Raw genomic sequence first — 12,433 nt, 5'->3', positions numbered from 1 at the left:
CTCAGTCATGTTTGATTCTTTGTGACCCCATGCATTGCAGCATGCCAGGCTTCCCTGTCCTTCACCATCTCTCTGAGCATGCTCAAATTCATGTACATTGAGTCAGTGATGCCATCCAGCCATCTCATGCTCTATTGTCCCCTTTTCTTCCTGCCTTCATTCTTTCCCAGCGTCAGGGTCTTTTCTAAAGAGTCAGTTCTTCACATCAAGTGGTCAACATAATGGAGCTTCAGCTTCCACATCAGACCTTCCAACAAATGTTCAGGGTTGTTTTCCTTTAGGATTGACTGGTTTGATCTCCTTGCTGTCCAAGGGACTCTCAAGAGTCTTTTCCAACACCACAGTTCAAAAGCATCAATTCTTTGGTGCTCAGCCTTGTTTATAGTCCAACCCTCACATCTGTGCATGACTACTGAAAAAATCATAGGTGTGACTATACAGACCTTTGTTGGCAAGTGAGTTGCTTATAAATTATGGAGACCAGTACCCTGTCAGTCACAACATTTGTAAATATTTTCTCCCTCTATAGGTTGTCCTTTGTGTGTGTGTGTGTGTGTGGTTTTCTTTGTTCTGCAAAAGTTTTTTAATTTAATTAGGTCCCATTTGTTTATTACTGTTTTTATTTCCATTACTCTAGGAGATGCCTCAATAAAGATCTTGCTGTGATTTATGTCAAAACTTTTTCTGTCTATGTTTTCCTCTAAAAGTTTTATAATGTCTGATCTTATATTTAGGTCTTTAATCCACCTTAAGTTTATTTTTTTATATGATGGTATAAAGTGTTCTATTTTCTTTCTTTCTTTTTTACATATAGTTTTCCCAGCATTACTTATTGAAGAGACTATCTTTCCTCCATTGTCCTCCTCTTTTGTCATAGACTAATTGACCTTAGGAGAATGGGTGTTACTCTGGACTATTTCTGGTTTTGTGCCAACAACATTACTGTTTTGACAACAATAGTTTTGTAGTATATTCTGAAGTCAGGAAATCTGACTCCTCCAGTTCCACCTTTCTCAAGATTTCTCTGACTGTTTGAGGTCTTTTGTGGTGGTGGTTTATTTGCTAAGTCATGTCTGAATCTTGTGACCCCATGGAATGTAGACTGCCAGGCTCTTCTATCCACGGGATTTTCCAGGCAAGAATACTGGAATGGGTTGCCATTTCCTTCTCTAGGGGATCTTCCTGACCCAGGAATTGAACCCAGGTCTCCTACTGAGGTCTTTTGTGTCTCTGTAGAAATTTTAAGATTTTTTAAAAAATCTAGTTCTATAACAAAAGGCTATTGGTAATTTGATAGAATCACATTCACTGTGTAGATTGCCTTGAGTAGCATAGTCATTTTAACAATGTTGATTCTTCCAATCCAAGAACGTGACAGATCTTTCCATCTGTTTGTGTCATCTTTGATTTCTTTCATCAGTGTTTTATTGTTTTCAGAGACAAGTCTTTTGTGTTTTTAGATAGGTTTATAGCTAAGCATTTTATTCTTTTTGATGCAAAAATATTTATCAACAGACAGGAAAAAACTCACAGACTTAAATAATAAACTTATGGTTACCAAGGGGGAAAGTTGTGCGGAAGGGATAGATTGGCATTTTGGGATTGACATGTACACATTGATACATTTAAAATAGATAAACAACAAGGATCTACTTAAAAAACAAAATCTTAAGATTAATTTATTAATTAAAATAAATAATAAATAAAGTGAATAATTTAGCTTTATGATTGAGCAGAGGTTCTTTCATTCAAACTATGGCTTTCCATTTGCAGATATATGATATTTATTAAGTTTCTTAAATGTACTCTGCTTCAAAAAATTGTTATTGTTGTTCAGTCATGTACAACTCTTTGTGAACCCATGAACTACAGCATGCCAGGCTTCCCTGTCCTTTTCTATCTCCCAGAGTTTGCTCAAACTCATGTCCATTGAGTTGGTGATGCCATCCAACCATCTCATCCTCTGTCACTCCCTTCTCCTCCTGCCCTCAACGTTTCCTAACATCAGGATATTTTCCAATGAGTCAGTTCTTTGCATCAGGTGTTGGAGCTTCATCTTCAGCATCAGTCCTTCCAATTAACATTCAGGGTATTGATATCCTTTAGAATTGACTGGTTTGAACTCTGTGCTGTAAGGGAATCTCAAGAGTCTACTCCAGCACCACAGTTTAAAAGCATTGATTCTTTAGAACTCAATCTTCTTGATGATCCAGCTTTTACATCCATACATGACTACTGGAAAAACCATAGCTTTGACTATGCAGACTTCTGTTGGAAGGTGATGTCTCTGCTTTTTAATATGCTATCTAGATCTGTCATAGCTTTTCTTCCAAGGAGCAAGCGTCTTTTAATTTCATGGCTGCAGTCACAATCTGCAGTATTTTGGAGATCCCCCCCATGCCCGCCCCCGCCCCGCAAAAAAAAAAAAAAAAAAAAAAAAAAAAAGTCTCTCACCGTTTCCATTGTTTCCCCATCTATTTGCCATGAAGTGATGGGACCAGATGCCGTGATCCTAGTTTTCTGAATGCTGAGTTTTAACCCAGCTTTTTCACGCTCCTCTTTCACTTTCATCAAGACGCTCTTTAGTCCTTTTCACTTTCTGCCATTAGAGTGGTGTCAGCTGCATATCTGAGGTTATTGATATTTCTCCTGGTGATCTTGACTCCAGCTTGTGCTTCATGCAGCCTGGCATTTAACATGATGTATTCTGCATGTAAGTTAAATAAGCAGGGTGACAGCATGTAGCCATTATGTACTGCATTCCCAATTTTGAACCACTTCATTATTCCATGTCCATTTCTAACTGTTGCTTCTTGTCCTGTGTACAGGTTTCTCAGGAGGCAGGTAAGGTGTTCTCTTATTCCCATCTCTTTATGAATACAGTCAATAGTTCTGTCTTTTTTTTTTTTTTTTTAAGAAATCCTGTTGGACTGGTTGGATCTCCTTGCAGTCCAAGGGACTCTGAAGAGTCTTCTCCAACACCACAGTTCAAAAGCATCAACTCATCCAGATTTAAAATTTAGAATTTATATCTTCTTGGGGAATATAATTTCTTTTTCTATGAAGGGGTCATCTTTATTAATTCTATGACACTCTTTTGGTGACTGTCTGTTTAATAAAGCTTACTCTATCATTTAAAAAAAAAGGATCAATTCCTAGGCACTCAGCTTTCTTTACAACTCACATCCACACATGACCACTGGAAAAACCAAAGCCTTGACTATATGGACCTTTGTTGGCAAAGTAATGTCTCTGCTTTTTAATATGCTGTCTGCTGCTGCTGCTGCTAAGTCACTTCAGTCATGCCTGACTCTGTGCAACCCCATAGACAGCAGCCCACCAGGCTCCATCATCCCTGGGATTCTCTATGCAAGAACACTGGAGTGGGTTGCTATTTCCTTCTCCAATGCATGAAAGTGAATAGTGAAAATGAAGTCACTCAGTCGTGTCCAACACTTGGTGACCCCATGGACTGCAGCCTACGAGCCTCCTCCATCCAGGGATTTTACAGGCAAGAGTACTGGAGTGGGGTGTCATTGCCTTCTCTGAATGGAAGGAGAAGGAATAGAATTCAAGATCATTTGAACAGCAGAAAGTGAAGAATAACTAAAAAGTCTCTTGATAAAAGTGAAAGAGGAGATTGAAAAATTTGAGTTAAAGATCAACACTCAGAAAACTAAGATCATGGCATCCAGCTCCATCACTTCATGCAAATTGATGGGGAAATATTGGCTGACTTTATTTTTTCTGGGCTCCAAAATCACTGCAGATGGTGATTGCAGCCATGAAATTAAAAGACACTTACTCCTTGGAAGGAAAGTTATGACCAACCTAGACAGCATATTAAAAGCAGAGACATGTATGCATGTGAGAATGGGACTATAAAGAAAGCTGAGCCCTGAAAAATTGATGCTTTTGAACTGTGGTGTTGGAGAAGACTCTTGAGAGTCCCTTGGACTGCAAGGAGATCCAACCAGTCCATTCTAAAGGAGATCAGTCCTGGGTGTTCACTGAAAGGACTGATGTTGAAGCTGAAACTCCAATACTTTGGCCACCTGATGCAAAGAGCCGACTCATCTGAACAGACCCTGATGCTGGGAAAGATTGAGGGCAGGAGGAGAAGGGGACGACAGAGGATGAAATGGGTGGATGGCATCATCAACTCAATGGAAATGAGTTTGGGTAAACTCCAGGAGTTGGTGATGGACAGGGAGGCCTGGCGTGCTGTGGTTCATGGGGTTGCAAAGAGTTGGACACGACTGAGTGACTGAACTACTCATGAAACACTGCACCAGCTCTGAAATCTCTCTTCAAATTTCTCATACATTTCAAATCATCAAATATCTTGAATGATTAATCTACTGTTTTCTTTCATTTCTCAACTTCCAGAAACTTGGTTATTAGGTTTATAGTACCCTGTAATGTCCTTAAATACATGCAAAATATGTGGACATGAGAGAAGAAATAACTGGGACCATTTTTTTGTGCAAATCTTTCAATCCAGGCTAGCCAATTTATCTCCTGCTATTCATTGCTTTCCTTTTTTTTTTTTTTTTAATATTAAAGGTGTAAAGGAAATAAAATACATAGTTTAGAAAGTGTATTATTTTGTAAATTTAGATATATTTACACATTCATGAAACTATCATCAGAGTCAAGATAATAAATGTATCCACCACCCCCCAAAGTTTTCTTTTGTCCCTTCCCTTATAATCTTTCTTATATACCCCATGATCCACAACAATTTCTGGTAACCCCCTACCCACTTTCTATTACTATGAATTAGCTTGCATGTCCTAGAATTTTATATAAATGTGATCATACAGTACGTATTCATTTTCTGTTGCTTATTTTTCTTGGCACAGTTATTTTGAGATTCATACATGTTATTTCATGTATCATACTTTTTATTTTTATATTTATTCTGAACAGCAGTTCATTTTGCTAAAATTTGTTAATTTATTCACTTATTAATGGAAATTTACATTGTTTCCAATGTTTATTATGTATAACATTGCTATGTACAAACTCTTCTATGGATATACTCTTTTATTTATGTTATGTAAATACTTATGCTTATATGATTGCTCACTCACTCTATCATGTCTGATTCTTTGTGACCTCATGGCCTACAGCCTGCGAGGCTCCTCTGCCTATGGAATTTTCCAGGCAAAAATACTGAGTAGATTGCCATTTCATACCCCAGCATGGCAGAGGATGAGATGATTAGATAACATCATTGACTCAATGGACATGAATTTGAGCAAATTCCAGAAAATAGTGAAGGACAGAGGAGTCTGAAGTGCTGCACACCATTGAGTTACAAAGAGTCAGGCATGAATTAGCGACTAAAAAACAACAAATATTTATGGGTAAAATGAATGGCTCCATGTCCTTCAAAACACTTGGTTGAATCAGTCATTTAAATTGTAAAGGCTGTAATTTTTGTGTAGAGATATCTCATTGTAGTTTGCATTTTCCTAATCATAAGTAATTATTTATTAGTATTAATAAATACTTTGCCACCAGATTCAAAGAGCTGACTCACTGGAAAAGATCCTCATGCTGGGAAACATTGAAGGCAAAAAGAGAAGATGGCAACAGAAGATGAGATGGTTAGATAACATCATTGATTCAATGGACATGAGTCTGAGCAAATTCTGGGAGATAGTAAAGGACAGGGAAGCATGGCATGCTGCAGTAGGATCACAGAGTAGGACACAACCTAACAATTCAACAACAACAATGATTAATAATTTGAGCACCTTTTCCTGCACTTATCTATCACTCATATACTTCTTTTTCCAACAACAGAAATTTATTTTTCATAGTTCTGAAGGCCAGGAAGTCCAAGATGGAGATACTGGCAAAGTAGGTTTCTTTGCAAGGCTTCTTCTCTTATCTTGCATATAGTTATCATTCCCATGTGTGCTCACATGAACCCTTCTTTCTGTTTATGACAGGCATGGAGAGAGTGGAAGAGGAGGAAGTGAGCGCATGCATACATGTTTTCTGAATTCTGTTAAAAATTTCACCTATGATTTTATGTGACTTTGTTTATTTTTAAAGTTTCTTATATAATATAGATAAAAATCCTTTACCAACTTAATGAGTTGTGAATTCTTTCCCTTCATTTGTGACTTTCCTTTTCATTCTCTTTACAGTGTCTTTTTATCAGAAAATGTAGTTAATTTAGATGACATAGGATGTATCTATTTTTCTTATATATATTTGTGCAATTTTTAAATAAGAAATTTTTCCTACCCCAAGATAAGAAAGAAAAAAATAAAAAATAATATCTCCTATTTTTCCTATTTTCTTCTAGGAACTTTAATAGTTTTAAGTTTACATATAGGTCTGTGATCCATTTTGAATTACTTTTTGTATATGATATGAGCTATGGATTAAATTTCATTATTTTTTGCACATAGATATCCAATTTCCAGGTTTTAAAAAAAAAATACAAAACATGACTATTCTTTCCCCACTGAATTTTCTTTGCATTTTGTTGAAAATAAAATTTTGGATTATTTTATATATTCTACTGTTCTTTGTCTATCTTAACACCAATGTTGCACTGTCTGGATTATTATAGTTTTCATAATTTGTATTAAAGTCTGGTTGCATAAGTCATCAAATTATATTATATGTCAAATTTATTTTAACTTTTCTAGACACCTGAATTTCCATTTGAAATTTCCAATTTCTATAGAATTGTCTGTTGAGTTTTGACTGAAATTGGATTGACCATGAATCAACTTGTGAAAAACTAATTTCTTAATATAAAAGCTTAACCTGTATGCAGGTCAAGAAGCAAAAGTTAGAACCCTGTATGGAACAAATGATTGGTTCGAGACTGAGAAAGGAGTATGACAGGGCTGTCTGCTGTTGCACTGTTTGCTTAACCTATATGCTGAGCACATCATGAGAAATACCAGATGGATGAATTACAAGCTGGAATCAAGATAGGCTGGAGAAACATCAAGAACCTCAGATATGTGGTTGATACCACTCTAATGGCAAAAAGTGAAGAGGAACTAAAGAGCCTTTTGATGACGGTGAAGGAAGAGAATGACAGAGACAGCTTAAGGCTAAATATTAAAACAAACAAACAAAAAAATGAACTAAGATCATGGCATCTGGCCCCATTATTTCATGCAAATAGAAGGGGGGAAATTGGAAGTAGTGACAGATTTCCTCTTCATGGGCTCTAAAATCACTGCAGATGGTGACCACAGCCATGAAATTAGAAGACGATTGCTTCTCAGCAGGAAAGCTATGACAAATCTAGACAGTGTGTTGAAAAGCACAGACATTACAGTGCTGACAAAGATTCATATAGTCAAGGCCATGGTCTTCCTAGTGGCTATGCACAGTTGTGGGATTTGGACCATAAAGAAGTCAGAGCACCAAAGAATTGATGACTTTGAACTATGGTGCTGGAGAAGACTTCTGAAAGTCCCTTGGACTGGAGATAAAACCAGTCAATCTTAAGGGATATCAACCCTGAATACTCGTTGGAAGGACTGATGATGAAGCTGAAATCCCAGTATTTTGTTCATCTGATGCAAAGAGTTGACTCATTGGAAAAGTCCCTGATAGTGGGGAAGATGGAGGGCAGAAGGAGAAGAGGGAGTCAGAGGATGAGATGGCCTAATAGCATCACTGATGCAATGGACATGAACGTGAGTAAACTTCGGGAGATGGTGAGGGACAGGAAGGCCTAGTGTGCTGAAGTTCATGGGGTAGCAAAGAACTGGACATGACTGGGCAACTGAACAACAATATCTTAATAATATTGAGCCTTCTGATCTTTGAACATGTACTGTATATCCATTTATTTATGTTTTCTTTAATTTTCCTCATCAATGCTCTGTAGTTTTCTAGGTCTAGTTTCTTTCTTTCTTTTTTTTTTTTTTCCTGTAATATCCCCCTTTCTTTTTTTTTTATTTTATTTTATTTAACTTTACAATATTGTATTGGTTTTGCCATATATCAAAATGAATCTGCCACAGGTATACATGCGTTCTCCATCCTGAACCCTCCTCCCTCCTCCCTCCCCATACCATCCCTCTGGGTCATCCCAGTGCACCAGCCCCAAGCATCCAGTATCGTGCATCGAACCTGGACTGGTGACTCATTTTATATATGATATTATACATATTTCAATGCCATTCTCCCAAATCATCCCACCCTCTCCCTCTCCCACAGAGTCCAAAAGACTGGTCTATACATTAGTGTCTCTTTTGCTGTCTCGTATACCGGGTTATTGTTACCATCTTTCTAAATTCCATATATATGTGTTAGTATACTGTATTGGTGTTTTTCTTTCTGGCTTACTTCACTCTGTATAATAGGCTCCAGTTTCATCCACCTCATTAGAACTGTTTCAAGGTCTTCACATCTTTCAGCATAGTTATCCATAAGTATTTTATAAATATTTTTAAAGTTACAACAATTTTTTTTAAAATGTGGACTGTTTGCTGGTAGCATACTAAATATAACATATTTATTCTGTGTTCTTTCATCTTGTTAAATAACTAAACTTATTTATTACTTTGAATAGCTTTAAAAAATTTTTTGGAGATGTCTTTGGTTTTTCTACAAAAGATAATCATGTTGCCTGCAAATATAGACGGTGACGTCTTTCTTTGCATTCTGAATATGTTTATTTATTGTTCTTGGCTTAGTGCATTGGCTAGAACCTCTAGGGTAATGCTGAATAGGCATAATAAAACTTTCTTGTTAGGAGAAGAGCAATGAATCTCATAAAATCAAGTGTGATTTTACATGTAGTATTATTTTTTCTTCAAATTTTCTTTTTTAAGTTGTCTTTTCTCCACATATTGAGAGTTTGTTTGTTTTTTTAAATCAGAAATTGATGCGGATTTTGTCAAATATTTTGTCTCTATTTTTTGAAATTAAAGTTTTTTCTTTTTTAATCTGTAAACATAAATTGCATTGATAATTTTTCAAATGCTAAATAGCCTTGAATTTTCTGAAATCACTTCTACTTCATAATGAAACATTGACCTTTTTACATACTGTTGCATTCCATTTATTTAGATTTGGTCATGAATTATTATTGTCTCCATGGTGGACAGTGGCTCCTGGGTGACTGATTGGCTGCATGGTGGACAGCAACTCTTGGACGAAGGATGGTCCCTGTGCAACAGTGACTCCTGGGCAGTGGATTGTTCCAGAGCGGTCGATGGCAGCGGTGAGGCCAGGGTGCCACCCCGCTCCTGGGCATCATCCAACATCAGCTCCAGCCTTCCCTGGGCACCCTTCCCGGCCACTCCAACAGGGCCTTTGTTTCAACCTCTGGCCGCATGTTGACTGACACCCACAGCCAGTGAAGGTTTAAATGCTCAATGAGGACCAGCAGTGAGACAGCCAGACCACCAGGAATCTCATCCAACTACACTGAGCAGTTGAAGGGCTTGTCCTATTAGTTAGGGCCTGACAAAATGTGGTCCGCTGGAGAAAGGAATGGCAAACCACTTCAGCATTCTTGCCTTGAGAGCCCCATGAACAGCATGAAAAGGCAAAAAGTTATGACACTAAAAGATGAAACCCCCCTTAGGTTGGTAGATGCCCAGTATGCTACTGGGGTAGAGCGAAGCAATAGCTCCGAAAGAATGAAGAGGCTGAGCCAAAGAGGAAACAGCGCCCTGCTGTGGTAGTATCTGGTGGTGAAAGTAAAGTTCGATGCTGTGAAGAACAATATTACCTGGAATGTTAGGTCCAAGAATCAAGGTAAAAAGGGTGTGGTCAAACAGGAGATGGCAAGAGTCAACATCAATATTTTAGGAATCAGTGAACTAAAATGTATAGGAATGGGAGAATTTAATTCAGATGACCATTATATCTACTACTGTGGGTAAGAATCCCTTAGAAGGAATGGAGTAGACCTCATAGTCAAAAGATCTGAAATGCAGTACTTGGTTACAATCCCAAAGATGACAGATGATCTCAGTTCATTTCCAAGGCAAACCATTCAAGCATTAGAGTAATCCAAGCCAAAGCAACAAATGATAATACTGAAGACGCTGAAGCTGAATGATTCTATGATGACCTACAAGACCTCCTAGAACTAACACCCCAAAAAAGATGTCCTTTTTATTATAGGGGACTGGAATGCAAAAGTAGGAAGTCAAGAAACACCTGGAGTAACAAGTGAATTTGGTTTTCTAGTGCAAAATAAAGCAGGGCAAAAGTTAACAGTGTTTTGCCAAGAGAACATACTGGTCATAGCAAACACTCTCTTCCAACAACACAAGAGAAGACTTACACATGGACATCACATGGTGGTTATTACCTAAATCAGATTGATTATATTCTTTGCAGCCAAAGATGGAGACGTCCTATAAACAGCAAAAACAAGACTTGGAGCTGACTGTGGCTCACATTATCAGCTCCTTATTGCAAAATTTAGCCTCAAGTTGAAAAAATTAAGGAAAACCACTACGGCATTCAGGTATGACCTAAATCAAATCCCTAACGATTATACAGTGGAGGTAACAAATAGATTCAAGGGACTAGATCTGGTAGACAGAATGCCTGAAAAACTATGGAAAGATGTTTGTAACATTGTACAGGAGGTGATAACCAAAACCATCCCCAAGAAAAAGAAATGCAAGAAGGCAAAGTGGTTGTCTAAGGAGGCCTTACAAATAGATGATGAAAGAAGAGAAGTGAAAAGCAAGAAAGAAAGTGAAAGATATACCCAGTTGAAGGCAGAGTTCCACAGAATATCAAGGAGAGATAAGAAGGCCTTCTTCAGTGACCAATGAAAAGAAATGGAGGAAAAGAACAGAATGGGAAAGACTATAAACTTCTTTAAGAAAATTCAAGATACCAAGGGAATATTTCATACAAAGATAGGGATGCTGCTGCTGCTGCTAAGTTGCTTAAGTCTTGTCCGACTCTGTGTGATCCCATAGATGGCAGCCCACCAGGCTCCCCCGTCCCTGGGATTCTCCAGGCAAGAACACTGGAGTGGGTTGCCATTTCCTTCTCCAATCATGAAAGTGAAAAGTGAAAGTGAAGTCGCTCAGTTGAGTCTGACTCCTAGCGACCCCATGGACTGCAGCCTACCAGGTTCCTCCATCCATGGGATTTTCCAGGCAAGAGTACTGGAGTGGGTTGCCATTGCCTTCTCCAAAGATAGGGATAATAATGGACAAAAACAAAAAGGACTTAAGAGAACCAGAAGAGATTAAGAAAAGGTGGCAAGAATGCACAGCAAAACAGTACAAAAAAAAAAAAAAAAAAGTTTTTAATGATCCAGTTAACCGGATGATGTGGTTACTCACCTAGAGCCAGATATACTGGAGTGGGAAGTCAAGTGGGCTTAGGAAGCATTACTATGAACAAAGCTAGTGGTGGTGATAGAATTCTAGCTGAGTAATTTCAAATCCTAAAAGATGCTGCTGCTACAGTGCTTCACTCATTATACCAGCAAATTTGGAAAACTCAGCAGTGGCCACAGGACTGGAAAGAGTCAATTTTCATTCCAATCCCAAAGAAAAGTAATCCCAAAGAACAGTCAAATTAAGGTACAATTGCACTCGTTTCACATCCCAGCAAGATTTTGCTCAAAATCCTTCATGCTAGGCTTCAGCAGTATTTGAACTGAGAAATTCCAGATGTGCAACCTGGATTTAGAAAAGACAGAGGAACCAGAGATTTAATTACCAACATATGCTGCATCATAGAAAAAACAAGAGAATTCCAAAAAGAATCTACTTCTGCTTCACTGACTATGCTTAAGCCTTTGACTGTGTGAATTACAGCAAACTGGAATATTCTTAAAGAGATGGGAATACCAGACCACCTTACCTGCCTCCTGAGAAAACTGTATACAGGAAAAGAAGCAACAAGTTAGAACTGAACATGGAACAATGGACTGATTCCAAGTTAGGAAAGGAGTATGTCAAAGCTGTATATTGTCATCCTGCTTCTTTAACTTGTATGCAGAGTACATCATGCAAAATGCCAGGCTAGATGAATCACAAGTTGCAATCAACATTGTCAGGAAAAATACCAAAAATCTCAGATACTCAGATGATACCACTTTAATGGCAGAAAACGAAGAGGAACTAAAGAGCCTCTTGATAAAGATGAGAGAGGAGAGTAAAAAAGCTGACTTAAAACTCAACATTCAAAAAACTAAGATCATGGCATCTCATCCCATCACTTCCTAGCAAATAGATGGGGAAAGTTAGAAACAGTGACAGAGTTTATTTTCTTGGGCTCCAGAATCACTTTGGGTGGTGGCTGCAGCCACAAAATTAAGACGCTTGGTCCTTGGAAGAAAAGCTATGACAAACCTAGACAACGTATTAAAAAGCAAAGACATCACTTTGTCAGCAAAGGTCTGTATTGCCCAAAGCTGTATTTTTTTTCCAGTAGCCATGTATGGATGTGA

The 12,433-nt window shown here is 37.9% G+C and overlaps 1 long non-coding RNA gene across 2 annotated transcripts in view; it reads left to right on the top strand.

Moving 5' to 3' along the window:
• The window catches only part of LOC129628052 (uncharacterized), a 118,251-nt gene that overhangs the window by 97,430 nt on the left and 8,388 nt on the right, over positions 1–12,433 (top strand). The window contains exon 2 of one of the 2 annotated variants that reach the window (XR_008702709.1): positions 9,067–9,220. The exons of the other annotated variant lie outside the window; for it this stretch is intronic. This is a non-coding gene — a long non-coding RNA (uncharacterized LOC129628052). The remainder of the gene's footprint in view (positions 1–9,066; positions 9,221–12,433) is intronic. 2 annotated transcript variants of the gene reach the window in all.

Source organism: Bubalus kerabau, chromosome 15 (genome assembly GCF_029407905.1).
Source record: "Bubalus kerabau isolate K-KA32 ecotype Philippines breed swamp buffalo chromosome 15, PCC_UOA_SB_1v2, whole genome shotgun sequence".
NCBI lineage: Eukaryota > Metazoa > Chordata > Mammalia > Artiodactyla > Bovidae > Bubalus > Bubalus kerabau.
The sequence above is the reverse complement of the archived record's forward strand: the minus strand, read 5'-3'. Positions and strand labels throughout refer to the sequence as shown.